The sequence below is a fragment of the Tursiops truncatus genome, chromosome 14 (genome assembly GCF_011762595.2).
Source record: "Tursiops truncatus isolate mTurTru1 chromosome 14, mTurTru1.mat.Y, whole genome shotgun sequence".
Taxonomy (NCBI): domain Eukaryota; kingdom Metazoa; phylum Chordata; class Mammalia; order Artiodactyla; family Delphinidae; genus Tursiops; species Tursiops truncatus.
Window position 1 is genome coordinate 822,617 of NC_047047.1, and position 27,681 is coordinate 850,297.

Below are 27,681 nucleotides of genomic sequence, written 5' to 3' on the forward strand. Positions count from 1 at the left end.
GCTCACTGTGGTTTTGATTTGCATTTCCTAATGATTAGTGATGTTGAGCACGTTTTCATGTACCCAGTGGCCATTTGTATTTTTTTTTTTTTGAAAAATGACTCCTTACATCCTTTGCCTGTTTTCTAATTGGATTATTAGTATTGTTATTCGCTGTTGAGTCCTATGAGTTCCTTGTATATTTTGGATATTACTCTCTTATCTGTTATATTGCAAATATTGTCTCCCATTCTGTAGAATGTCTTTTCATTTTGTGGGTTGTTTCTTTCACTGGGCAGAAGCTTTTATGTTTGATATGGTCTCACTTGTTGATTACTGCTTTTGTTGATTGTGCTTCTGATATTGTATCCAGAACTTCACTGCCAAGGTCCCTGTCGAGAAGCTTATCCCCTATGTCTTCTGCCGGCTGGGATCTCCACTCTCACATGCACTACTGCAAGCGAGAACGCGGTCCGCTAAGATCTGAGCACTGGTGGCTGTAAGCCCTGCCTCCCTTCTCTCTGTCTGACCCCCAGTGGTCAGGCTCTGTAAGGTGAGGCCTGAGCGGACCTCTCGGGAAGCTTCCTGAAACAGTGGGGAAACGGGATGTCCGCCTTGGGTTCTCTCTTCTCCACTGGAGAAGCCCTGGGTGCGGGGGACGGGATGTGCTTTCTCAGTGTGGCCCTGTGCCGGCCTGGGGATGGGCTCTGAGGTCAAAAGGAGGCCGCTCGCTTCCCCTGCTAAGTGTCCTCTGGATCTCTGCTGTCCAGGGGGTGCTTCAGCCTCCCCCTTGGGTTCTGCGATGTTCCTAATGGTGTCGTGCCCATGGGTAGTTTCTAGTTGGCCTTCTTGGGAGGGGGGCTAGAGCTGAGAATGACCTACATCGCTATCTTGATGAGGTCACCCCAGGTACTTTTTATTAAAAACTTAGGACTGCAGATCTAAGCACTAGAAGAAAATTAAGTTCTGTCATATACGGTCATTCAAAAGCATGCTGGGAATATTGTCCTATTTCTTAGAACCCTTTCAGCTGATAAATGAAGATATTTTTTCTTATCACCTCTCCCCCCAGGGTAAGGGTAGTCTGAAGTCTTTTCCAATTCTTTACAGGTAGAGGCAATCAGAATTTGAGAAGAGTTGGACCTAAAGAATATGTATGTATGCAGTATCACTATGGAAAAGGGAGTTTGGGGTTGAGAGCGTGGCTTCATCCAGTACTGTTGCAATGCACTAGCTTGAGTTATGATGTATGACGAATAAAACAAACTGTAGTGGGGAATCAAAAATATAGTGGTAAATGGTATTGCATTTTGTTTTGCTTCAGGTTTTGTTATTTTAGCTCAAACTGCTTATATTTCTTTCTGAAACTACTATTACTCAACCACCACACAAGGGGAAAGTTGCTCCTCTGCCCATGAATCTGTCATTGTGCTAATTACTTGGATGCTGTATATTGAATTTATAGTGCAAGTTTTCAATATAAATTCTGCAGTACTCAGACAAATAAAATGAATAATTCATACCTCAAAAACAAAAAACAATATTCTTCGGTAATTATGGTTTCTGAATATTCAAGTCTTTGATAGAGATTTGACCCACGAAGAATTGGTCAAATCTATGCATACATAAGCGTATCTTTAAATTAAATTTTGATATGCTTTATAATACCAGAGTTGTCGCTCCATAATTGGATTATAACAAATTTAATTTACGTGTTGTCAAAACTAGTGGATTCTAGAATTTTAGTTATAATTACTCTTGGAAGAACCAAGAATCGCCAAATATAGCACAAAGAATTTGCAAGTGCTGATTAGAAAAATTCTAAAAACTTTAAATCCATATTAATTTTGAGTAAAATATGATTTTTTTCCTAACATCATGTAAATTCCACAGTTTTTCTTATTTCTTTTTATTGTCCAAGACATCAGTTTTTATTCCTTTTGAAAATCCTCTATTCATTATGTAAATAATTATTGAAAAACTTTCTTTTGCTGTACGTGTGTGCACCCTCCCTCCCCCCCTCACGTACACAGATCAGTTTATTTCTCAGCCACTGGAGGATAATTTACATAACTATGGCTCTGATCCCTAGATATTTCAGGGTATCTTTCCTAAGAAAAGGATATTATCTTATTTAAAAATAGTACAGTTATCAACTTCAGTAAATTTTACATTGCTATCTTTTATCTAACCCCTGGTTCTCAGCTCTACCTGCCCAGCTCTGGGAGATCACCAGCTCCACCAGGTGCTCCTGGAAACCCACTCAGGGCTGTGAACCAGGATGACAATATAACCTACCTTGCTTGTTTCTCATATATCAGGAACCACTGCCCTTTGCTGCTTGAGGAGTGTGTCTTGAAAACCTTTTTCTTTCTCACATATGTTTCCTGCTGTGTAATAGTTATTTCAGGGGAGTGTAAAATCATCCATCTTGCTTGGAAGCAGAAATATTTTCCCCTTAATTTTGAAAACTTCTCTGTAAATTAGGGAAACTAGTCTCTTATCTGTAACGTACATTGCTAATATTTTCTCTCAGTTTGTCATGTCTTTTGATTATGACGTGCTTTACTGTGCAGTTTTTTCACCACTAGGTAGTAAAACTTATCAATTTTTCTTTACGGAATCTGGAATTTTAGTCATCATTAGAAAGCCTTTCCTAAAAGTTCCTACTAGTGCCCTAGTATATTTCCAGTCTTTATAAATGTTTGATGTGCATTTGAAAAGAAACATTGTGCTTTCTTATCAGCATAAGGTGATTGCTGTATATCTAAAAGGTCGATCTTATTGATCGTATTGTTTCAATCTTTTATATCCTACATTAATTTTTGTCTACTTGTTTTGTCTCATGTTCAGAGTGATATGTTAAAATATCCGATTGTTACTGTGTTTCTGTTTCTTTTTACATCACCTGTAATTTTTGTGTTGTGTATGTGGTTGCTGTGTTATTTAGTGCATACTTATTCATCACTACCAGATCTTTATGTGGAAGGTGCCTTTAAATATTACAAAATGTCCTTCTTTGACTCATTTGCCTTGAATTCTACTTTGTTTTGTATCAGGATTGCAGCCGCTGGCTTCTTATTGCTTCTTTGCCCAAGATGTTTTTATTCAGGTCTTTACTTTTAGCGTTCTTGAATCACTGCATTATAAGTGTGCTTTAGTAGAGAGTTGTATTTTGTTTTATGGGCCAATTTGAAAATCTTTTTCTTTTTATGGGCACATTAGTCCTAGTCACGATTATTGATATGACTACTATACTGGTCCCAATTTTGTCTTATTATTTTATGCAGTAATTAATTTGCTTACTACTTTATTTATTTATTCATTTATATTCTCTTTAGCTGTGGTGGGCGGGCTCTAGAGCATGCGGGCTCAGTAGTTGTGGTGTGCAGGCTTAGTTGCCCCACGACATGCGGGATCTTAGTTCCCTGACCAGGGATTGAACCCGTGTCCCCTGCATTGGAAGGTGGATTCTTAACCACTGGATCACCAGGGAAGTTCCCCTATTATTTTATATTTACTGTGTCTATTTCTCTATTTGTTATGGTTGCTTTAAATTTTTTCTTTTGATATTTGAGCAGGTATAAATATTTATTTTAGTGGTTACCTTTGGACTAGTGCTTCTTAGAGCGCCCTTAATGCCGCCCTCGCAACCCGGCTTTCTAACTTAACTCTTCACCATCTGTCAGCCTCAGTGGTACCCGCTCACTCCCACTGACCACAGTCACTGAGCTTATCCTAGTTTCTCCCTTTTCTCTTCTGTCCCGCCTTGTTTTCAGTTGCACTTTCCTCCTTCACTAGAACAAAATTTCCTGTTATACTTGAATTCATGACCGTGCCCTGTTATTGTTCTTAGCTCTTCAATTAAAAATATGAAATGTTCATTATAAGTCCTTTTGCAGAGTCCCAAGGAGCCATCCTTCGGCTGGATAAAAAGCCATCTTCTGGTAGATTTGTCTGAAAGTACGTATTCCCTGAATTGTGGCAGATGAAAAACTGCTTTTCTATAACTTTACTACCTTCAGGGAAGTTTGGCTGCATATATATCCTTGGTTTTCATTCCTCAAGTTTCTTGAAAATTATACTCCCCTGTTGCCTTTCTTTGTATATTATTTTGAGAAATCTCAGTCTGATTCCTCTGCCTTTATAAATCCTTTCTTTCTTTTTTCTCTTTCTTCTGTCCTCCCTCCCTTTCCCCATCTTTCTTACTGTATCTTTCTTTCTTTTTTTTGTCTGGAGACACAAAATATTTTTGTCTTTATCTTTAAAGTTTAATACCTTTACTAGAATATATGTTGGGTTACTTCTCTTTTATTTCTGGGATTTTTTTGATTTATAGTTTTAAATATTCTGTTCAGTTGTTTTGGTTTTTCTCCTCAAGGACAACTGTTATATATACATGCAGCCTTGTTCCATTGTCTTCCATTACTGTCCACTTTCTTTCTGGTACTTTAATTTCCTTTTTAGCTCATATTTCTCTTTTTTAAAAAATTTTCTTAATGCCTCTATTAAGTTTTTATTTGAGTATGTCTTTATTGGTACCTTGCAATTTAATCGTAATTTTATATGCTTTTGTTTTATCTTTTATTCATTTCCTGAATCTAATCAACTCCCATTTCATTTCTTCCTGCTCTTCTGTATGTTTCTGTTCTTTGCTTTTGTATTTCTGATTGAAGACATTTTACCACATGCCCAGATTCTTGACTGAGGCTATTTAGTATAGTCTGAAGATGTTTACTACAGTTTTCTTCCATCTTGTGTTGAGTTTTTTGGTCAAGTCTTTTCATCAGCAGAAAAGGTTTTTTTAAATGTATGTACGTATTTATTTCCCGGACGTTGCAGTCATTTTACACCAGGGTGATCTGCTGTTCTTTATTCCACTCGTTTCATGAACAGGGTTCCTAGTCCGACAGTGCCCCTCTGTGCCATCTGCTTTGTGGATGGAGGTGTTGGTGGTGGGTAAGGAAGGGAAGAGTTGGCGTGTCTTTCATTTCTGAAACATTCTCAATTTCTCCCTTTCATTTCCTCCTTTCTCACTGGGTCTTCTCCAAGGTGTATCCCCTCCGTGTGCATCTAATTCTTTCTAAAAGCAGTAGTTCCTCTAAGCTGCCCCTCTGGTCCCTTTCTCCATATAAGGCTATAAACTATGAAGTCCTGGTCTGGGTTCCTTATTTGGGCATTTATTCTTGCAATTTCTCTTCTGAAGGTGGTCTTCTGCTGTTTTATACGAAGTCTTTTAAGCTTCTCTTCTCCACGCTTCACACCTAGAGGACTGCTACGGTAAGAATACCCGGTTTCCTTTCCTTTGTTTTTTTCTCTCTAATTACAGGTAATTTGATGATTGCGTTTTCTCAGTTTTGTAGAAATGCTGAATTTGTCCTCCTTGTAGATGTCATGTGTTTTGGGGGAAGTAGGGAGATGAAAAATAAGGCTTTCCATTATCCTGAAATGCCAGGTCTGAAATTCCCCACGTCTGTCATCTGATTCTTTTCCATGTTTCTTCTACCTTCCCTGATTATCTTAGGCTTCTCCTGAATTTCAGTCATTGCATTTGTAGCAAGTCTATTTATATACTTGCTTTTTCTAATACAGCAATTAAATCTCTACTGGCCGTTTAATTTCAGCTTCTCTCTTCACTCTAAGATTTTGTTTTTCTTTTCATCTTATTCTTTTGTTTGATCATCTAGATTTGGAATTCTTCAAGTTTTATTGAGTTTGTATTCTTAAGTTCTTCTATAGCTTAAAGCGTTTGTAGGTTTTATAACCCTCCCCTGGGTAATGTTTTCTTCCAGAATGAGTTCTTCTTAGTTCCTCACTTTTCTTTTGTTATTTTTCTCCCTTCCTTCCTTCCTCCGTTATCTTTCTTTTAGTTGTTTACCTGCTTGCTAGGCTTTGTATTATCATCTTGTTCATTTTATAATTGGCCGCTCTCTCTAGACCTTTACCTTTCAATGATATCGTTTAGGCAAATACCTCCTGGGGTGGTTTGTCTTTCTGAGTTTGCTAGATGTTGTCCATTGATACTTAGAACCATCTCAAATCTTCTAAACTCTAACTTGTGTCCCAATGGCTAGAAACCTGAAAACGGTATTTTCCACTTTCCTTTGACATTTCTGGCCTACGTTTCACCAGTAAGAGTCACCTGAATGCTATTTGGAAGCTGGGAAAGAAAGGGAGACAATTACTGCCCTTTGGCGGCTGCAGGTGGACCCACAGGCGGCTGGGGCATGAGGTTTGTGGTGACCTTCCACTGGGTTCCTGTGAATCAGCTTCCCTGACATGGCAAGTAGCAAAAGTAGTGGTTTCCATTTTCCTGACTGAACGCTGACTGATACGCTGAGCCTCATTTTGAGGACTCATGTAGTTTTCTCCCCACTTTCACGAAGCCTATGGTGTGAGAATGTGTACGGTGATGTCGGGTAACATTAAATGTACTATCTTTGCTGTGACTGGGCTCCCTCTTCAGAGAAGCCATCAGCTCTTCTAAGCTTGAGCTCAGTCCCTTTAGCGGGCACAGCTTCTGTGAACATCAGTTGTGCTAGTTTTTATTTCAGGGATAACTGTGTGGTAACTCCCAGGATTACTGTGTATGATGACAGTGTAAAAATGCCCAAGAGGACAGATTCATAACTTGCTATGAATAAAAAGAGGGTCCTGTGTGGGTCTTCTCTGTGTCATCATTTATTTATTTATTTTTAAATATTTATTTATTTATTTATTTAGGCTGCACCGGGTCTTAGTTGAGGCACACGGGGTTGTGGACTTCTTAGTTGTGTCATGCATGTGGGATCCAGTTTCCTGACCAGGGATTGAACCTGGGCCCCCTGCGTTGGGAGTGCAGTCTTACCCACTGGACCACTGGGGAAGTCCCTGTGTTATCATTTGATTCTGAACATTTGACTGAGAATTGGATCAAATTTGGAAAATCCTCAGCCCTTCTGGCTGCCTCTCCCCTTGATTCCTGGGAAAATAAGGCAGGTTCAAAGTCAATAGGAACACCAAGCTTACCTGGGATTTCTAAGTCAATTTCTGGGCTAACTTAAATCACAAAATAGAATGAATGTGGCTCATTTGGCCCCCAGATGTTGCCATGATGAAAGGAGAGTGGTCAGCGGCATTGCAGTGAGTAGGGGTTCACTCTTGCTGGCAGCCTAACTCAGGAAGAAGCAGTAGGGATTAATCTCATACCGCATGCACTTCGCCTTAGAGAGGGGTCCAGCACAGTCCACATGGCATTCCAGCCTCACACGGCATGTGTTACCCCGGGTCTTTCGTGCCCTCATTGGTGTGGGACACGGGGACCAGCCGTGGATGACAGTGTGGGAGCCACCTTATGTTTCCCACCATTTTTACATTGTTGTAAAACAGAGCTGTGACAACTCACGGCTCCCCAAATTCAGGTGCCTCCCTGCAGGAAAAAAAATGTGCACAGCAAACAAGACGGACACGACGTTCCATACTTTCCTTAACTCTATTTTCAAGTATTACCATGAGAAGATCAGCTCTGGCCTGATGTTAACCTTTCCCTGGAATTAGATTGGTTATTCCAGGAAGACTAGCCCAGGTTTCAATGTTAAGGTTGTCAGGACCCAACAAAGTTAGGCTGGAATACAGGACGCACGCTGCCCTCTGTGCCTTCTAGTTATGGTCCTGTGGCCGTGGAGAGTCTAGGACGCTCCCGGGAAGAGCCGAGGCAGCACCATTTGGGGACAAGTTTTCCTTGAGTTCCATAGTAGTAAGCGTGGGCTGCTGCCCGCAATCAGGTGAGTCTAGGTTTGCTCACACGCCAGTGACAGTAGTTTGAACTGGCTTTGTTTCCAAAGTAGATGAAGTCCATTTACAATAGACAGAGTTAGGATTTTGCTTTGTTTCGTCTCTGGCCCCTCCTCGAAAAGAGCGAGATGACAAAATCCTCTGCTTGACTTCTCCATACCCCGTGCATCTGGTGGGTAAATCAGAAGAAACGCTCTTGAGCCCCCGCTCTGCGGGTCTCTGCTCCACGCCTGACCAGGCTCCTTACCCAGCCTCCGTCAGTGTCGATGAGCCCAGGGTGGAAAGGCGCTTCTCTCTGGTCCCGACGGAATCTCAGCTCGGGCGTCTCACTTTTAATCACTGCAAATAGCTATTTTGGCACATATTCAGAGCGGGCTCAGCTAGGGGCAGAGGAAATACTTTGCATTAACTGGATGATGTTAAGTTTCCAGCCATGCACTGTTGCTTCAGGACAGAAAGGCTGTTGCCCGGAAAGACAGCTTGACTCACTCAGAGCCTGCGAGCAGGTGGCTCCTGAGATGCTAAGTGGGCGAGTTCCCTGGTTCTCTGCACTGGACTCTGTGCTTGGGGGCTTTTCCTCCAGGCAATGGAAGTGTGATGATTACAGAGGCTGGAAAAAGGCAAAACCCATAACAGTATGATTCGGTGACTCCTTTCAGATGCTTCTGTGCTGGGTCCCCAGAGGTTTCCCCACAGTCCATTCAGGAGTTTATCTTGTTGGTGAACATTGAAAAGACAGAATATATGCAGGTCGGGTTTGCAGCTTCCTACGTACCCCGATTTGAGGGGCTTTCCTCCTCCCAGGGCCCAACACTGCCTGAAATGGACACATCTGGGCTCGACAGGGACCTGGGCTCGACAGGGACCTGGGCTCAGGCTGGTTCTGATTGGTTTGAAGGCATAGAGCACAAAAGGCATCCTTAAGTAACCCCAAAGACGGGTGCTCTGCCTAGAATCGCTGTAAGTTAATGGCTGGAAAGGCAGACCTTGGGGGTTTGGACCCGCTAGTTGTGTACATTTTGGCAAGTGGATCAGCACTCCTGAGACTCAATTTCATCAGTTAGCATAATGGGGGAGATACTATCAATCTGATAGGGTTACTTTGAGGACCTAATGTGGATCGTGTGTGCGTGTGTGTGTGTGTGCGTGTGCGTGCACGTGTGTGTGCCCGCAAAGCACGGTGCCTGGCTTTAGTTATTCGATAAATAACAGCTAATATTATTTATCAGGTTGGGACACTTTGTACAATATTCCAGCTTCCTCCAGGGCTCCTTCAGTTTCACAATAAATTTTTATCTTTCTTCTGAAAAAACCCCTGATGAAAGCTGTCTTAGTCGGCTTGGGCTGGATAACAAAATACCGTAGTCTGGATGGCTCAAACTACAGCAATTTATCTTCTCACTCTTCTGGAGGCGGAAAAGTCCAGGGTGGAGGTTCCGACAGGGCTCGTCTTCTGGCGAGGATGCTCTTCCTGGCTGTTGCTGTGTTCTGTCACGGTGAAGAGAGATTTCTCTCTTCCTCTTTTTATCGGGCCACAGTGCCAGTGGATCAGAGCTTCGCCCTTATGACCTAATTTAACCTGAATTAACTCTTGAAGATCCTGTCTCCAAGGAAGAGTCATACTGGGAGTTAGGGTTTCAACATGTGCATTTTGAGGAGACAATTCAGCCCGTAGCAAAAGCCAAGCTCTCCTGGGAAAGGATATCCTTGATGAGGCAGTGGGTTGTCCCCAGTCCGCAGAGACCCTGGGTCCTGGCTTCTGGAGTGTCCCTTCCTAGTTACTATTTGAGTCGTTGTCTTCTGATCAGGGAGAGAAAATCAAGTGTTAGGACCTTGAGCTCTGCATATAAAATCACGTTTATATGCATAAGAGTAGAACTTGAATTAGTTTCTGTAATCAGATTCTCTCTCTGGGGCATGGGGAAATGGAATAGAGAAGAAACCTGGGTGCTGGGGCCTCTCCAGTACTTCCTGAAGGCAGAGGGATAGAAAACCAGGGTGAGGGCTTCTGAAACCCTGTTCCCTAATGCGTGATGTTGCCCCTGGTCAGTCGAATGGAACTTGTGCACAGTCCCCATAGGAAAGTGGCACTCAGTCAGCGTTTGTGGGATGCATGAACGAACATCCTTACAGATCTGCTTAGTGGAAATACAAATACCCGCTTCTACCGTCACTAAATCACAGGAAGTCTGGCTTGAAACGGTGCTCCTGGCTGACTTGTATGTAAAAAGGAAAGGTGGCCCACGTATATAGTGTCTTATTGTGAAATCTTTGCTTGATTTTATTATAATAGCTGTAAATAAGATGAAAAGTCTGAATTAAAACGAACATGACTGTAAATTGGCAATAATGATATAATAAAGTACCATTTTCTCCTTCAAATATTTATTTCCAGTAGTGTTGGAGATGTTACAGAAAAACCTGAATGAACTTTTTGGCCGACCCAATAAAATCAAATGTATCCTGTACAAGATCCTTTAATCATGAGATAGTTTTGCCCTCAGTCTACTAAAAGTGATCTTACTTATGTGAGACCCAGCGCCTGTCCATGGCTAATGAGCTCATGGACTTTACTTCATAAAGAAAAGCCGTATTTAATGTGTCTGTATCGTTTTGAATGATGCCCTGATACTAGATGCGACCAGCAGCCAGTGTGACTAAATTGCTTGCAGGTTCCAGACCACTGAAGCGAAGCCCTTTCAATGAGATGATCTGTCGTCCCATCAGTTTTTGTTTTGGCAGTTACAGACAGTGATGGTGTCGAGTCTAGCATCGAAATGTTCTATTTTGATCCCAAAATGAATCCTCATAGTTGTTATCCATGAGAAATGAGATGTATAAAAAGGCAGCACTTCAATCAAAATTTCCGAAGTGTGCAGCATAGCTAGGACCCGCTGAGAGTGGGTGCTGTATGTTGTCAAGACGTTTGCGTTAAGTAGTAGCTTGGGACCTAGGTGATGAGTCAAAGAAGGAAAAGTTTTTCTTTTTTTTGTGGGGGCAGGGGATGGAATGATAAATGCCTCACAATGTTTTTCTTTTAGAATATTAGGTTGTATTTCATACTGTGGAAACTATTCCAGCGGATTGCAGCTCCTTGAGAAAAATTTGTCATTCTGACTAAATGTGCGGCGCTTGTCATATTTAGCAAGAGGTAAATATTTTTAAATCTCTAAATGGATTTGTTGGCAGCCAAAGGCTCTTTTAATCTAACTTAGCCCATACACTGGCTCAGTTAAGGTCAATTTATCACAAAAGTGTTCTGCTCCAGGACCCAGACCAAGAGCTTTGGGGACACTGAAGAAGAAAAGCAAAATAACGCTAAAACTCGTGAGACGCCGCCGTGCTCCCATCAGCAGCAGCATTCCCCGAATTCCAGGCTGGGACGGAGAGCTTCCCAGCAAGGGGGTGTGGCTTCCGGCGGGATGCACCAAAGGCATTCTGTCCTAGCCGCCACCAAGGGTCCGTTTACGTCCTGGAGGGACGGCTCTTACTCAGCTCTGCAGGTGTGTGCGGAGGACTCACGGTGCACCCAGCAGTTTCTCGTTCTTTGTCTGCACGTGGCAGCCAGAAGCAGTGCTTACACGATGCGAACCTGGACAATTCACCAGACCTTTAGAAAACCGCCGTCATATTTGTGGGCCACGGCACACTCCTGTTTTTCTCTGAAAAAAAAAATTGGGTCTGTCTTGCATTGGGTCACCAGAAGGTGGCTCAGTGGACAACAGAATCATTTTCATTAGCTTGATTTTAAACTGATTCAACTTTTGTTGTAAGTCTTCACCAAAAATAAAAGCCATACATATTACCCATTATTACATTTGCTATAAAAATGTTGCTGTGGACTTCCACGCCAGAAACTTCTTTCAGAATTTTGGTTTTCCTGGGAAATCTGTGTTTCTCACTTTCTGTGAAGGAGAAACGTATAACTGACTGCTTCCATTCAGGCTCAGGCTAACAGGAAGCACAGCAGGAAAGTGAGAAGTCATTGAATTCCTCAAATTCTTCTCTTCTTTGAGCCTGACTTTCTAGCAATTTTTATATTTTAATACAGTTTAATATGGGCTTCCCTGGTGGCGCAGTGGTTGAGAGTCCGCCTGCCGATGCAGGGCACGCGGGTTCGTGCCCCGGTCCGGGAAGATCCCACATGCCGCAGAGTGACTAGGCCCGTGAGCCATGGCCGCTGGGCCTGCGCATCCGGAGCCTGTGCTCCGCGGCGGGAGAGGCCACGGCAGTGAGAGGCCCGTGTACCACAAAAAAAAAAAAAAAAAAAAAATGTTGGAAACAGCCTGAATTGATTTTGGGCAGGGGGGAGTCTTGGTTATAGGTCAATATAAAAAATGCAGATAAAAGGATGAGGTCATCCTATATTTTATTGACCTGGACAAGCTTCCAAGATATACTTTTGTGTTAAAAAAGCAAGTTACGTGTTCTACTTCTGTGAAAAAATGCCATTGGTATTTTGATAGGGATCGCTTTGAATCTGAAGATTGCCTTGGGTAGTGTGGACATTTTAACAATATTCTTCCAGTCCATGAACGCAGTATATCTTTCCATCTGTTTGTGTCATCTTCAATTTCTTTCATCAGTGTCTTATAGTTTTTGGAGTACAGGTCTTTTACCTCATTAGTTAGATCCATTCCTAGGTATTTTATTTTACTTTTTTGGATGCAATTGTAAATGGCATTGTTTTCTTAATTTCTCTTTCTGATAGTTTGTTGTTAGCGTATAGAAACTCAACAGATTTCTGTATACTAATTTCACATCCTGCAACTTTACTGAATTCATTGATACGTGTTACACATTAAAGTTGTTGAGAGAGGAAGCCCTAAGAGTTCTCATCGCATGGAAGAATGTTTTTCTGTTTCTTTAATTTTATATCTAATATATGAGATGGTGGATGTTCACTACACTTATTGTGATAATTATTACGTGATATATGCAAGTCAGGTCATCATGCCGTACACCTTAAACTTACACGGTGCTGTATGCCAATGATGTGTCAGTAAAACCGCAAGAAAACATAAATAAATTTAAAAAGCAGGTTACAGAACCACGTGCCTAATAAAAAGCTGCATGACGTATCTGAATCATATAAATGCGTGTACCTGCACAGCAGAGATCCTGGAAGAGTCCCGAGCCCCTGCTTGTCTTTGATGGACTAGAAGAGGGGTCACTTCCTCCGGGCAGTGGCAGCCTCACGCTAGGGCACCCGTTTCAGCACGTGGGCACAAGCTGGCTTTTGATTTCGCTCCCCCCAGCCCCCAAGCATCTGAGGAGGCCTGGAGAGGTACTAACCTGATCACGAAGGGGACCCCTGGGGAGGTTCCTGGAATTTGAGGGAGGTCAGTTAAGGAGTACTTTTGCTTTAATTCTACTACTTCTATATTTTTATGAACTGTTTCTGTAGTTTAGATAAAGTGAAATAAAACTATTGTGATTTTCCCAAGGGCCACGGGAATCTATGCAGAATAGGCTTAAAAGTGGCTTGTAATCCCCAGGCTCTGTCTTTACTGTGACCACTGTTTCCATCCCTCCAGGAATTCTCCTGCTGCTCTTCCCTTCTCTCCCTGTCTCAGATGCTGGGCTTTCTCTCCCACGGTAGTGGTCTCCCTGCTTCAGGAAAGCCATTCTCCGTGGTCCCCTCCCTTTGTTTGCTGTTACTCAGAAGGTCTGAGGTGGTGGGATCGCGAACTCAGCAGAGTCCAGCATCCTGGCTCTGGTTTCACAGGTTTGTACCTAGAAAAGCCTGCAGATTAATCAGCTGGTATTGATTCGTATTGTCTCCTGTCTCTAAGATGCTCCTGGGACTCAGGTGGTGCTAGGGGTTGTCTTTTTTCTTCAACAGAATTAAACTAAATGAGTTCTATCTATGAGCCTGGAAAAATCCAAGACCCTCTCACAACATTTGACCACTCATGACCCAGCAGGCTCTGGGTAAGTGGAGAGGAGAGCCCACTGTCTGTACAGCTCGCACAGCCACAGGGAATATAGGTCTCGGATTGCTGTAATCTGATTCCTTTGTGTCAGCAAAGGCACACGTCCACCGAAGCCGGGTGTGCAATGAGAAGTGGAAAAGATTTTCTTGCGGCTAAAGCTCAGTATTCCCTGATAAATTTCACTAAACAAAACTCCTTTGTGTCCTTCCTTTAAGAACACAGAAATCAAGCGGTCCCTGATGGATGTGGGTAGTGTCTGGGTAAGGCATAGCAAACTCTTCCATCAAACAAACGTCTGGAGCAGGCTGTCCACTAGATTTATCACACTCAGAGGAAACGACCGTTTCCTATAATACGCTCCTTTCAGAATGAAATCTATACCCCGTATTCCATCTAAGCGCCCAGCAGCTACTGCCCAGCATGGTTGTTTTTCCTGCCGCCAGGGCCAGAGGAGGACAAATTGCACATCTTCTGATTACTCTGGTCATGTTAGCTAGTATTTCATTTGTTAAAAATATATTTGCAAAGTGAAAAACGAACAACCCTGGTGCCGTGAGAGCAAGATGCCTTCATTGTGAGGACAAATCTACACCCCCAGATGACTCTGCAGACGGGAGCCTGCGATGCATAATTTGGACCCATCTCTATTAAATACTGCACCACTCTGTCCCATAATGTAATTAACATTGCAGGTCTCGTGGCTCTTTTTAAGAGAATTAGAAGCCATGAGTCATTTGGACATCATCGGAACAAGCTCCCCTAATGCAGAATGACTCAATCACAGAGATTGCCATCTGGCAGCATTCCGAGATAGCAAGATCCGAAAGCCAGCACTTAATCTGATTTAGGGCCTCTTAAAATATTCTTCAAAGTTGACTAGACATTATTCTGGTAAAACAGATTGAGAATTATTTTAGGAACCAACCATGGTCTGAACTGTCTTAGCTGTGTTATTGATTCCTTTTAAGTAATTGCATTTAATTTGGAAACCTATGGACAAACAAGCTAATGAAGAAATATGACTGTCCTAAGTAGAATGAGACTGAATGTGTCGCACAAAGATCCTCTAAAAACAGGGGTCTTTGGATAGATGTACTGTCGTTCTGCTTGGTGTTCTTAATGTCAGGACCTAGTCTATTAATCTAAGTAGGGACATTTTCATGGTGATTTTAGTAACATTGAAAATAAAATCTTAACGGCTGTCACCATAGTGTTCTAAGAGGTCGTAAAAGCGCATCAAAGTGGTAGCTTTTCAGAATAGAAAGTGGGTGTAGATGTATGGTGTTACTTTAATACTTAAAGTGTTTCCAGTGCGGTGCCTTATCCTGTCGTTTTGGGGTCATATTACCCCTTTTAACTTATTCCCAAATTGAAGAAATACCATGTGACAGCAGGATGGCTCGTGATTAGTTATGGTAGGGCAGGACATGGGGCACATTTATACAACTCTCAAGCAGGGTTGACAATGAACAAATGAATCAAGCTTCCAAGTTTCATTAGGAAATGATGACGCCGTTCCAGAGCTCTCAGGTGGCGTTAATGGTGCTTTTCAGTGCTCATCAAGATTCTTAGTAGAACTTGTAAACCAGTATCTTTGCACATCAAATTATGGTTTCAGTTTGTAATTCTCCAGCCATTTATTGAGGATTTACTATGTGCAAGTTCCCCAGCCATTCCCCCTGCAGACTCCTCCCCGTGAGTTCCACAGAGTCAGCTTTGACTGCCCCTGTTCTCCACTGGGAACACCTTTGTCACCTGCAAGTAGAAACCACAGAAGGAGCTTGTGTTAAAAAGTGACTCAAAGCTCAGCAAAACTTTTACTAGGGCATTCATGAGGAAGAGGCGCCGTAACATCTCTCCTCAAATGCCTTATCTGTTGCTACATACGATTTCTTTTTTTGAGAAAACAAGAACAGAGTTAGGATGCCAAACCAACAGACTCTTCCTCATTGGCTTTTGGGCAGTAGCCTCAGAGACCTAAACTGATGCCAACAGGGAAATCTGGGGAGGAAGTGAGAGGGAGAGGGGAAGATGGGCACGTCAGAAGCTGGGCAAGAGCACCGTGGAGCATCAAGGTGCAGGATGAACACTTCTGGAGAACATGATTGATTGTTTTGTTTTGGCCAGTTCTGTTTCTAACTGTGTCTGCTCTGTCCTTTTTTTTTTGCAGTTTAATCCTTAGGTTGAACACAAAATTGTCTTTCCTCCCTTTCTGTTTACAGAAGTTATTAAACGGGACTAGCTTTTCAGTGTAGAAAATAGGAATATCTGTATTGAAAATTGTCATGAAAATTCACATTAAAATTGGAACATTAAACCAGGTACAGGACAAATGTTGCTGAACTCCAGTTGATGGTGGAATCATTTAAACCTGGAGTGTGATTAATTTTAGGTGATTTATTTGGTTACTATAAGATAGACATATACACACAAACACCAATTTTCAGCGAGAAGGGAACTCAGAAATTTAATCTAAAACACCCTATTTCAAGAGATTGAGGCCCGAGGAATTAAGTGACTTGACAAGGCCGCATTGCTGTTTAGGACCAGTTCCAAGACTAAGACCCAAGGCTTCTGTTCCCTGTCCATGGTTCTTTGTTTGACATGCATTTCCTGTTACCGTAAGAGATAACAGTATGTGACCAGTAGCCATGTTTGGAATTAAAATCAACTAGAAGCTATTAACAAGTAACTGGGTAGAGTGATTTTCAGGTGTGGTTCTAAAAACATGCATGGCCCCCAGGAGTCAGTCTCAAAGTTCTGGCCTAAACTGGTCAAGGAGGCTCCCTGTAACCTCCGTTTGTTTTTTTGCGGTACGTGGGCCTCTCTGCTGTGGCCTCTCCCGTTGCGGAGCACAGGCTCCGGACACGCAGGCTCAGCAGCCATGGCTCACGGGCCCAGCCGCTCCGCGGCATGTGGGATCTTCCCGGACCGGGGCACGAACCCGTGTCCCCTGCATCGGCAGGCGGACTCTCAACCACTGCGCCACCAGGGAAACCCTGTAACCTCTGTTTTTAAACAGTTAACATGAAGCTAAGAGTGGGCACCTGTGGCCAGAGTGAGCAGAGTTACTAGGGTTGCAGCAAGTATGAAAATTAAGCATTGTATGCGGGGTGTGTGTACACATTTCTTTATCTAAAGCAAGTGATACGGCTAATGAGGTCACAGATAATTCAGTTATATTGAAAAGAAATAACACTGCACTCAAGTGTTGATGAGGCAAGCTAGAGGCATTTGTTACATAGGTGCTCAGCGTTCCTGCACTGCTCTTGTGCTGCCTGAACAGGGCACTGTCATAAGGATCCCCGAGTGTAGACAGAGTTAAATGATACTTGAGAAGAATTCTAAGGGAAGGGGTAGGTGGCAGTCTTTGTAAATGTCTTTGTCACGTGCACTGTGAGAACTGGGGAGCCTGGTTCCAGGGCAGAACTGTCCGTGGTGGTGCTGCAGACGTCTACACTGACGTATTGTCTTCTCTCTGCCCACGCCCTTCACCCCCTTTCCCTTCAGAGCAACACCTGCGGTAGGCGGGGCGGGCCCTGAAGCGGGGTAGGTGATAACGTTAGTTCCTGGCCCCAAATCACCAGGTACTTGATTTGTATCCAGGAGCTACTTAGGAAGCCGTGGGGGTCACCTTTCTGATTTCTTATTTGCAGCAGGAATGGCTGGTAGTGTTGGCTGTAGAAGAGGAAAGAAGGTAGGATGTGTAAGTCTGTCTCCATGGCACATTTACTGCCATTTCAGTAGGAAGGGCCCTGAGAGGCCCCGGGGGCCGGAGAGAGGAGTCCCGCCGTCCTGAGAAGCAGCCAGTGTGGTCGAGAGCTGTGACCTCCTCTGCTGAGCGTTTGAACAACCTCGGGTGGGTGATGGGAGCAGTGGCGTCCCTGAGTGGCTCGCAGCTCTGCAACTGGAGCGACAGACCTACGGCGGGGTGCCTCTGCCCCTGCTCACTCCTCCCCTCCCCTTCCACCCCTCCCACCTGCTCCTCACCACTCCTCAGGCCTCTCAACTTGAGTGTAACTTAAAGAGCTTTCCAAGACATCTCCTCTTTTTCCTTTGGTGCTTAGGGTTTTCTTCAGAATAGCAGGTATTCCTCGTTCAGGGCCAGCACAAGCCCTTGTGGCCTCTACCCTACATCAGAGCCAGACAGATGCAGATGGCAGACACAGACGCTGCTCCAGAGTGCGCTTGGTGGGGCCGTGTCACCAGAAAAGGATAACATGACTGCAGGCGTGAGCTCAGCCTGGGTCTGGTTGGGGCATATTCTCCTTTTGGGAATCTTCGTAACAGTCCAAACCCAGAAAAGATTTCGAATAAAATAGGATTTTCAACCTGGTGGAGAATAACAGAATTTGACTGCTCACCTGTTGCCCCTGGGCTCTGCGACTATTGTGTGGCTGCCTCAGCTCCTGGTAACAGATGCTTTTCTGGATGATTTGAAGCAACCTAGTTACTGCTTTTTCTTCCATGAAAATAATTGTCGGTGGGATGTATAATGGCTGTAAGATTATATCCAAAGGAAAGGTTGTGACTCCGAGATTGGCATGAAATAGCAATCACAATGAATGATGTCTTAAGAAGGTGTGGTTTTCTTTTCCTGCAGATGTCCTTAATCCAGAAGATTTTGAGCTAGGAAACAGAAACTCTAGTTGGTAGTACCAGAGATTTGTTTGCAAATAGAGTAATTTCCCAAATATTTACCCAGCAATTAATTTTTAACATATCACTACTTCTGATAGCTGTTGGTCTCCAAGGGCAAAGAAACTAATGAAAATGATGAATCGGGAACTATTTTCATGGGAATGTTTTAATGAAATAGTTCAAGGTCTAAAGGATGGAAACAGATGGGACTGAATGTCTGCCTGTCCCAGGCAGAAGGCAGGGCGTAGAAATGACCAGGTCTTTGGGTCATTTGCATGTGGAACTGGCCACACTCTGCATAGAATAACAGTGGTGGTCAAGGACTATGTTTATACAGCTTGCTTTAGCCCAAGTCTGTCCCGCATCCTATTAGTTCCAGGTTGCATTTATCAAGTGCTGGCTTGTTCCCAGCACAGATCTGGGAAGGGATGAAACAGAGTCACTGTAGGTAAGGAAGCTTTGTTCTCTTCTCTGATGCTTATTATTAGAAGCCAAGCTAACATCGCTCTAAGATGTCTTCCCTTTGTTTGGGAATTGTATCTCTAGCCAAGAAGTGGTAATTACTCAGTTTCAGTAAAACCTAATGGTGTGTTTGAGCTCGGCACAGTGGTGCATAAAATTCAATTTGCACATCAGAGACCAAGAAAGTAAAACACGGAGCATACATAAATCCTACCTTGCTCATCATAAAAAGTCAAGTTGGCAGCACTGTTTCCTTACAATCTCCTGTAGTGCTTTAGATTATATTTATGTAATCTAAAACTTTATTTATTGGATTGCTTGCCAAATGCTATTCACTTTATGCCTGCACTAATATTAAACTCCTCTATTGAGAATCATCAGAAATGTAGCTGAAGTTTAGGAATTAGGGAAGCTTAAAAAAAATGGATGGCTAGTGGGAAGATGCTGCGTAACACAGGGAGATCAGCTCGGTGCTTTGTGACCACCTAGAGGGGTGGGATAGGGAGGGTGGGAGGGAGACGCAAGAGGGAGGAGATATGGGGATATATGTATACGTATAGCTGATTCACTTTGTTGTACAGCAGAAACTAACACAACATTGTAAAGCATTTGTACTCCAATAAAGATGTGGGAAAAAAATGGTAGTAAAGTGACAACCATTTTCTATAACACAGGCTTCTGTGACCGAGGCTATGTTGCTGCTCCCATATGTATTGAAAAATGAAAACAGAAGTTTGCCTCATAAGTTCTTAGTCACCTTAAGGAAAGAAACCCCTTACCAAACTCTTATTAACTTTATTTTATTCATAGCACTAATTACATTTGACATAATTCTGTTTATTTGTTCATGGTGTATCTCTTCCCAATGGAATTTAAGCTCCATGAGGGAAGAGCCCTTGTCTATCTTTGGCATTTCAATATCCTTCCAGTATCATTTGGCTGTTACCACTATTGCCTGTAACACTGTGTAGCAAAGCATCCCCAGACTCAGTGGCTTAAGCTACAGCCATTTATTCTCGCAGATCTGTGGATCGGGTAGGGTGTCTTGTCTTCAGGCTGTGGTGTTAGGGGTAATCTTCCCTACACTGTAATTCTGCATGTCCAGGTCTCGTTCCAGGTTTCTCTCATCCTCCTTCTGGGATTTGTTTGTTCGTTTGTTTGTTTCGAGCAATGCAGGTATGACAGGGCAAGCAGAACACACAGGCCTCTTAAGACCTACGTTGAGAACAGGTGGTTTGACCTCCACCCTTAATGGACAAATATAAAGTCAAGGAGTGGGAAGTACAGTGTGCCCACGATGAGGCCACGGCAAGGGTGTGGATGACAGGACGGAGGCGACTGCATAAACTCTCTCGATTCCGTACTCCTCTCTGTATCATAGCTTTGCAGTGTGATTTTGAATATTCTCTCGCCCAGAGGTGGAGTGTGTTTATCTAGTTTTTGAACCTAGGCAAAAAGAATGTGTCAGAATGCGACGTGCCGGTTTCAAGCCTAGACCTCAGTGGGCTTTGAGTGCTTTCCTCTCTCTTGGAACCCTGCTACTGCCGTGTCCATGGTCCTGAACCAACCTGCTGCACAATGAAAGAGCCACGGCTCTGTCACCACTAATGCCCCAGGTGGGCAATGGCCAGACCTGTGAGTGAGGCTGTCCCAGACCTGCCAGTTCCCAGACAACCCACCAGCTGTCCACAAATGCACGCTCAAGCCCTTCTCTGATCAACCAAGCCTGGTGCAAATCAATAGATGACCGTAAACTCATGCACAAAAATTAATTCTTACTGTTTTAAGCTAATAGGTTTGGGGAATTTTCTTTTACACAGAAATAACACAGTCCCTATTGAATAAACAAGGCAACTCTCCAAGTAGCCTATTATAGGAGTCATGCAAGATGAACATGTACACAGACACACAGAATATCGCATGTGATATCAGGGAGGTCTTAGACCACCTGGGCCCGCCTGTGGACTCCAGTGAATTCCTGTGGCCTCGACCAAGCTATCTGACTGCCTGGATGACTGTTGTAAGATTTGACTCCACAACCTGGAATCGATGTACAGACTTTACCTTTTAGATATTCCTGGATTCTTTCCGTAACTAAACACTGATAACAACTTCACTTATTTCTTCCCTTCTGGTGTGTCAAGCCCTGTCTGACACATCACAGAGTGTCTCTATCCAGAGCTTCCCTGTGATAAATGATATAGATGCCCACAAGCTCCCCTATATTCTGTGGCTTTCCTGAGACACAAGAAATCCCTGGCAAGAAAAAGAAAACATATGTTTCTCTAAAACACAGACTCTAAACCACAGAGAATGACAGTTCTCAGGAAGAGTCCAGACAGCTTTCTCAAGTTACTGGCTGGTTGTCCACGTTTGTTCTACATTAAGGAATAAAAGAATATTTATAACCTCAAAACATTAGCAGATGAGTGAGTAGAACTTTTCGTCTGCAGGGCCCTTTCTTTCTTTCTCTCTTTTCTGCCTACAGAGAAAAGAAATAGTCTGTATCTAAAAATTTGAAGTTGTGCTTCTTTTGTTACAAGAATCTTTAGCATTTGAGAAATGTCTTCCTTTTCAAGTGAAATCTCAATAGGGATTTTTAAAAGCTTGATAATGTGAATGCAAGCCAGTGCAAATATGTTGTGGTTTTATTGAATTGTGTCTGATGTGGTCAGAAGCCCAATACATAAATCTTCAACTGAAGGGTGCAAAAGCCCTAATTGTACCATAGTTCTACAAAGATGGCAGAGGAGGAATCTCAAGGCTCACTGGATAGGTAGCCAGCAGAGAAACCTCAAATCCTTTGATTATCTCCCTTGACCTTTAAAGCCCACTGATCGGAAGCATTTACCAAAAGTGCATGTCAATCTGTGGGATCTGGGATTTTTTTCCCCTTATATTTTATTAGGCAGAGTCCATTTTGATAGATATTTTTCAGAATTTCATTTTTTTCTATCCCATTTCACAGGCATCATGGTGGCCTTGAGCGCTCCTTTTTAAAGGACTGATACACTGATACCTTCTGTTTTGACCTATATGTTTGATATTGTGTAACAAATATTTTAGGGACTATACTAAAGAAGAGTATTACAGTATTAAGGTAGGGTTCATCATCTAATATTAAATTCTTAATTTGTCCTATAAGAAAACAGCTTTCTAAGGTAAGTTTTCTCTATTGAATTTAAGCGTTTCTCAAATGTGTTATTTTTTTTTCTGGACTTACAGGAAATTAAAAATACCCTATTATTTTTACATATCTATACCTATCTTTGCTTATAATGTGATTGATTTACAACGCATAAGCAAGTCATATGAATGGTTGGTGTGAGTACTGATGAAAGACACAGTTCTGAAGATCGCAGCACATTTTCTTGTGAAATGTTGGATGAGTTTTATTTCCACTGTCTCACGCATTGCAGCTAAAAACAAATGGAGAAACATTAGGGTACCACAGAGAAGCTAATCAAGGCCACTTAGGAAGCTTGAGACTAGGACAGTCCAGGCAGACAAACAGACGTATTGCATGACAAATTTAACACTGTTGTAAGGTGAAACCTACAAATATCCCCGTATATGACGCCCTCTTGACCCCTCTGTCTGACATTGGGTAGCTGTGTGGCCAGGATGCTTCTGTTTCTAAGTCTCCATTTGAAAACAGTCTGTAAAATGCTAAGTAAGGGGGTTGACTTACTGTATTAGCTGGCCATCAGGATTCTTACCAATTCTAAACACTTTGTGTATTTTTTCTCATCCGGGTCTGCTTAGGAACCAGGTTTATCTCCAGCATTAAAATATCAGAGTGGAGATCCACTTCCACTGCAGCAGCGTGAAGAGCTCATGGTCTGGCTCCCCAGTAAAATAAGCGTAACTGCCAAAATTATGTTTAAGAACACAATCATCTAAATCTCCGGAAATTGTTCCAAGAGCATACAGCAAAAGAAGAAGCTTTTGTTTGAGAAAATAGATTAAAACTTGGTAAAAACCATGAGAATCTGGCATTTGACCCATGACCCACTTCCTCTCTCCGTCCTCATCTCTCAACGTGATGGAATTCCACCCTAGGTGTGAACAGCCAAGCACAGGGGGGTTTCTCGCTTCTCAGCTCCCAGCTGAGGCCATGCGATCTCCCTCGGAGGGGAAGGCCACCTGAACGTCTCATCGCACGAACCCTGCCCACCAGCTGTGTGTTGCAGAGCCTAAACTCTAGACAAGCGCTTCTCAGAGGTCAGGGCACCTGTTTTCCACCTAGCCCCTGCTTATAGAACAGTCACCCTTCCTCAGGTGTGGCAAACCAAGAATACTACGGCTCTGATACCCTTGACCTAGTTTTCTTGTAGGGTGGAGTCTCCCTGGCTAAAGACAAAGGAGAAAAATCTTGAATATTATCCAGCCATAAAAAGGAATGAGATACTGATAGAAACTGCGACGTGGCGAACTTCGAAAACACTAGGCCATTTGAAAGGAGCCAGCCACAATAAGGTCACATCGTATGTGCATCGGTTATGTGACATGTACAAAGTTGTCAGCTAGAGACAACACAGAGGGATGGTTGCCAGGGGAGGGGAGTACTGCTCCAAGGGGATGGGCTTTATCTTGGGGTGAGGAAAACATTTGGAACAATATAGAGGTGGTGGTGTCACAGTGCTATAAATGCAGGAAGCGCCACGGAATTGTTCCCGTTAAAATGTATAGTTTTGTGTTACGTGCATTTCACCTCAATTTAAAAAATAAAGGAACTGCCTTCCAGAAGGAGGTAGATGGATATTTGGAAAAAGAAGACATATTCTAGAACTTAATTTTTTTTAATCCTAAGATTTTTTTCATCCTACAGAGTGGCAAATACAGCAATGATTTACTAAACTAGTATTTCTGTTTTTGAGAGCTAAACATTGTCATTTCGGGGTCAGAAATGTCATTTCCAAGTACTGTTTCTGGTTGTAAATAATTGACTAGCTTCAGTATCCCTGCCTGCAAAATGGGGATAATAACCATCATACCTGCTCTGCATGCTTCCCTGAGTAGTTTTAAAGGTCAGACGAGATGGGTAGTGGGGGAAGTTGCTCTGGGATGTACGGTGTGAACGCAGGGTGTCGCCAGTCCTGCCATGTGGTTCGGTTCCAGGGATTATCGTCTACGGAGGCTACTGCTAAGGCACACCTGCTCTTGTGCGCTGCCGCCAGCGTGGCCGTTGTTAGGTGGTATGCGATGCTTCACTTGAGCGCAGCTGTGGGCTTAGTAATCAGGAAACTTCTTGACTCCATTTTCATTTAGAAAACATGAGGGCACTTTGGAAAAATAATTTTTTAAAAGGACAGATATGAAGTTTTTCAGACCAACATTCCCTGCCCCCCTCCATCCTGGGAGCTTATCCTAAAGGATTCAACGCTGTTTTAGGACATAGTTTGGTGGCTTCTGCCTCAGCTTCTATTTTTTTTTAATTATTAAAAAAAATTTATTTATTTAATTTATTTATTTTTGGCTGCGTTGGGTCTTCGTTGCTGCACACGGGCTTTCTCTAGTTGCAGCGAGCAGGGGCTACTCTTCGTTGCAGTGTGTGGGCTTCTCATTGCGGTGGCTTCTTTTGTTGTAGAGCATGGGCTCCAGGCATGCGGACTTCAATAGTTGCAGCACGCGGGCTCAGTAGTTTCAGCATGCAGGCCCTAGAGTGCGTGGGCTTCAGTAGTTGCAGCACGCAGGCTCAGTAGTTGCGGTGCACAGGCTTCTCATTGCAGTGGCTTCTCTTGTTGTGGAGCACGGGCTCTAGGTGCGTGGGCTTCAGTAGTTGCAGCACACGGGCCCAGTAGTTGTGGCACACGGGCTCAGTAGTTGTGGTGCATGGGCTTAGTTGCTCCACGGCATGTGAGATCTTCCCGGACCAGGGCTCAAACCCGTGTCCCCTGCATTGGCAGGCAGATTCTTAACCACTGTGCCACCAGGGAAGCCCGGCTTCTTTTACTTTTATGGTTTCTACTACTTCTGCCACTAACAGGGTGAAGTATTCAGTAGATGTATTTCCTAGAATTACTCATCTTGATCTGTTTAATGCTCTTTTCTCCTTTTTAAGAGCGAATCTAGGAGAGAAACAACAGGCTTTTTGACCCCAGCTGTAAGTTTGATCTTGCCGGTGATGGGGTTAAGTTTCATGGGTGGGTTCAAGTTGTATTTTACCTTTTTGAAAAGCTCATGCCTCACAGTTCTTCATTCCCAGAGCTGCCGTAGGGTCAGCTGGAGTTGGTGTAAGGCCCTCTGCTTAGATGAGTACCTGGTCCCTCTCAGCTTGTGTGCGGAGGTCCACAGGAAGATCATACTAAGCCTGCCAAGCCAGGGTTATTTATCGACAGCTTAGCACTCAGAACAGCTTCCCCAGGAAGGTTAATCTACACCCACAACTCCTCAGTTTAAGCAATTCTGCATTTGATATGTGTCGTGTCTTGTTGATTGCACACAGGGTCTGCTCGCTTAGGTTACTTTAAAAATCTATTTGATTTCATTATAGAATTAATACATGTTCACTGTGGAAAATAAGAAAATACACATAAACTAATAAGATAATAAGATGCTCTGCCATTCAGAAGTAATTAGCAGCACGTTGGTGTACACACATAGCTATGCACACACTTACACTTAGACATTTCAAATTGGCACCATAACTGGGTTGTTTTGGAACATTCTTTTTAAATCCAAAATACATAATTGGCACCTTTCCACTCAATAAATGTTTCCAGGGTATCTTTTTTTTTAATTTATTTTTTATTGAAGCATAATTGATATACAGTGTTGTGTTAATTTCAGCTGTACAGCAAAGTGACTCAGTTATACACGTATATACATTCTTTTTTATATTCTTTTCCATTATGAATGGAAAAGAATATGGTTTATCCCAGGATATTGAATATAGTTCCCTGTGCTCTACAGTAGGACCTTGTTGTTTATCCAGCCTATGTATAAATAGTTTGCATCTGCTAATCCCAAACTCCCAATCCTTCCCTCCCCCACCCCACCCCCTTTGGCAACCGCAAGTCTGTTGTTCTCTGTCCGTTGAGTCTTCCCAGGGTTACCATTTTTAATGACTATGCAACATTCTGTTTTATGGATGTGAACATTTACTCCACCAATCCCCTATTTTTATATAGTTCGGTTATTTTCTTGGACAGCTTTTGAAAATGCAAACATTTATTTCATCCCAGGAATGATTTTATGATCAAAACATGCTTTTTAAAGAATTAGTTGCCATGGATGGTTTTAGTAGCTCTCTTCATTAAAAAATGGTGACACTTTACTTAAAGGGTCTTAAACTCCCTCTCCGAAGGCAGCTCTTCTTATACCTCATTATCCCTAACACATGCCCATTCTTTCTTTTCTGAGATTCATTTTTTTGCATAATCACCCCAAACCTGGTAATTATGTCTTGCTCTTTGTACCCATTCTGGGAAAATACCTCCTGAGCCTCCTGGTAAGAATTGGCTTTTAGAAGATTTAAAGACGTCTACTCAATGGGCTCATGCTTGAGAAACTGCATTTTATGGACTCAGGTGCTTTTGGAAAATTCATATTGCAAAGTCCTTTTCCCAAGGATAGTGAATGTGAATGGTTGCACGCACAATTTGTGGAGGGAATGGTTTGATCACTTCCCTTTTATTACAAAGATGCTCAAACCAATTCCCAGGAAAGGTGATTTGTGTTTTTTCTACTAGGACTTTCCTTGGAGGCATTAAAGCTTCATCTGTTCGGAAGCACACCGTCAGGTTAGTCTCCAAGCATGGGTACAAAGAGCTGAAGAAGAAGTTGGGAGGCCATGCCTTGGCTTTGGACACAGTGATAGAAGATCCGTAGCAGGTCAAGGGCTCGCACACTCAGGAGGATGGCAGAGACTGATGGTCGGCAAGGAAGTCAAGCCCAGATGTATTATTTCAAGGTCACATACACTAATTATAACTAATTTTACCTAAATCAGAATCACGGTTTTTATTTTCTGATTTCCAGTTGTTGTTTTTTTTTTCATAAAATCCAATTGTAGACGACCGTGCAATTCATATCACAGTAAAAGGTTGTTACATTTTCCAATTGCCTAGAAAGCCAAGGGGAGTTTCCAGAGGAAGTAAAGAATAATGGCCTTGGGCACTTATGTAATTGAGTGTGGACTCCAGAGCCATTAAGCTTTCCGATTCCAGAACCATCACTAGGTAGTTATGTGACCTTGGTGTCCTAGCAGCTTCTCTGTATCTCTGTTTCTCCTGCTCAGTAAAATGGAAAAAATAATAACGACAACAGTAATAAAAGCAATGCTGGGCTTCCCTGGTGGCGCAGTGGTTGAGAGTCCGCCTGCCGATGCAGGGGACGCGGGTTCGTGCCCCGGTCCGGGAAGATCCCACATGCCGCGGAGCGGCTGGTCCCATGAACCATGGCCGCTGAGCCTGCGCGTCCGGAGCCTGTGCTCCGCAACAGGAGAGACCACAGCAGTGAGAGGCCTGCGTATGGCAGAAAAAAAAAAAAAAAAGCAATGCTTACCTCATAAGGTTGTGAGGACTCAGTGACTTCAAGGCCTGAAAAATGTCTGGTCATTTATGTCACTGCCTGTCAGATGTGTCTGTGCCACCGTTTCTTTGCCGAGGTGGTAGACGTGGAATGGTCCGGGCTCGCACGGCCGTGGGCTCGTAACCCCGCTCCTCAGCTTACTAATTGAGTGATCTGGGGTAACTCACCAGTTTCTTTAAGCATCAAGTTTCTTCATCTACAAAATAAGCATAATAATATTATCTATATCACAGAGTTAATATGAGAATTAAATGATATACACCATGTAAAGTGTTTACCGAGTAACTGTCAGAGAGTCATTTCTCACTAATTATTTCCCACCCAGCCTTTGATCACTTCTTACTGATTTTTAGCC

At 43.0% G+C, this 27,681-nt stretch overlaps 2 long non-coding RNA genes across 5 annotated transcripts in view; both read left to right on the forward strand.

Annotated features, from left to right (window-relative positions):
* LOC109549324 (uncharacterized) overlaps nucleotides 1-27,681 on the forward strand; it is a 401,131-nt gene that overhangs the window by 94,526 nt on the left and 278,924 nt on the right. The window lies entirely within an intron of this gene.
* Nucleotides 14-27,266, forward strand: LOC141276294 (uncharacterized). The gene is made up of 3 exons (XR_012325566.1): nucleotides 14-532; nucleotides 1,090-1,133; nucleotides 26,486-27,266. It is a non-coding gene; the product is annotated as an uncharacterized lncRNA (long non-coding RNA).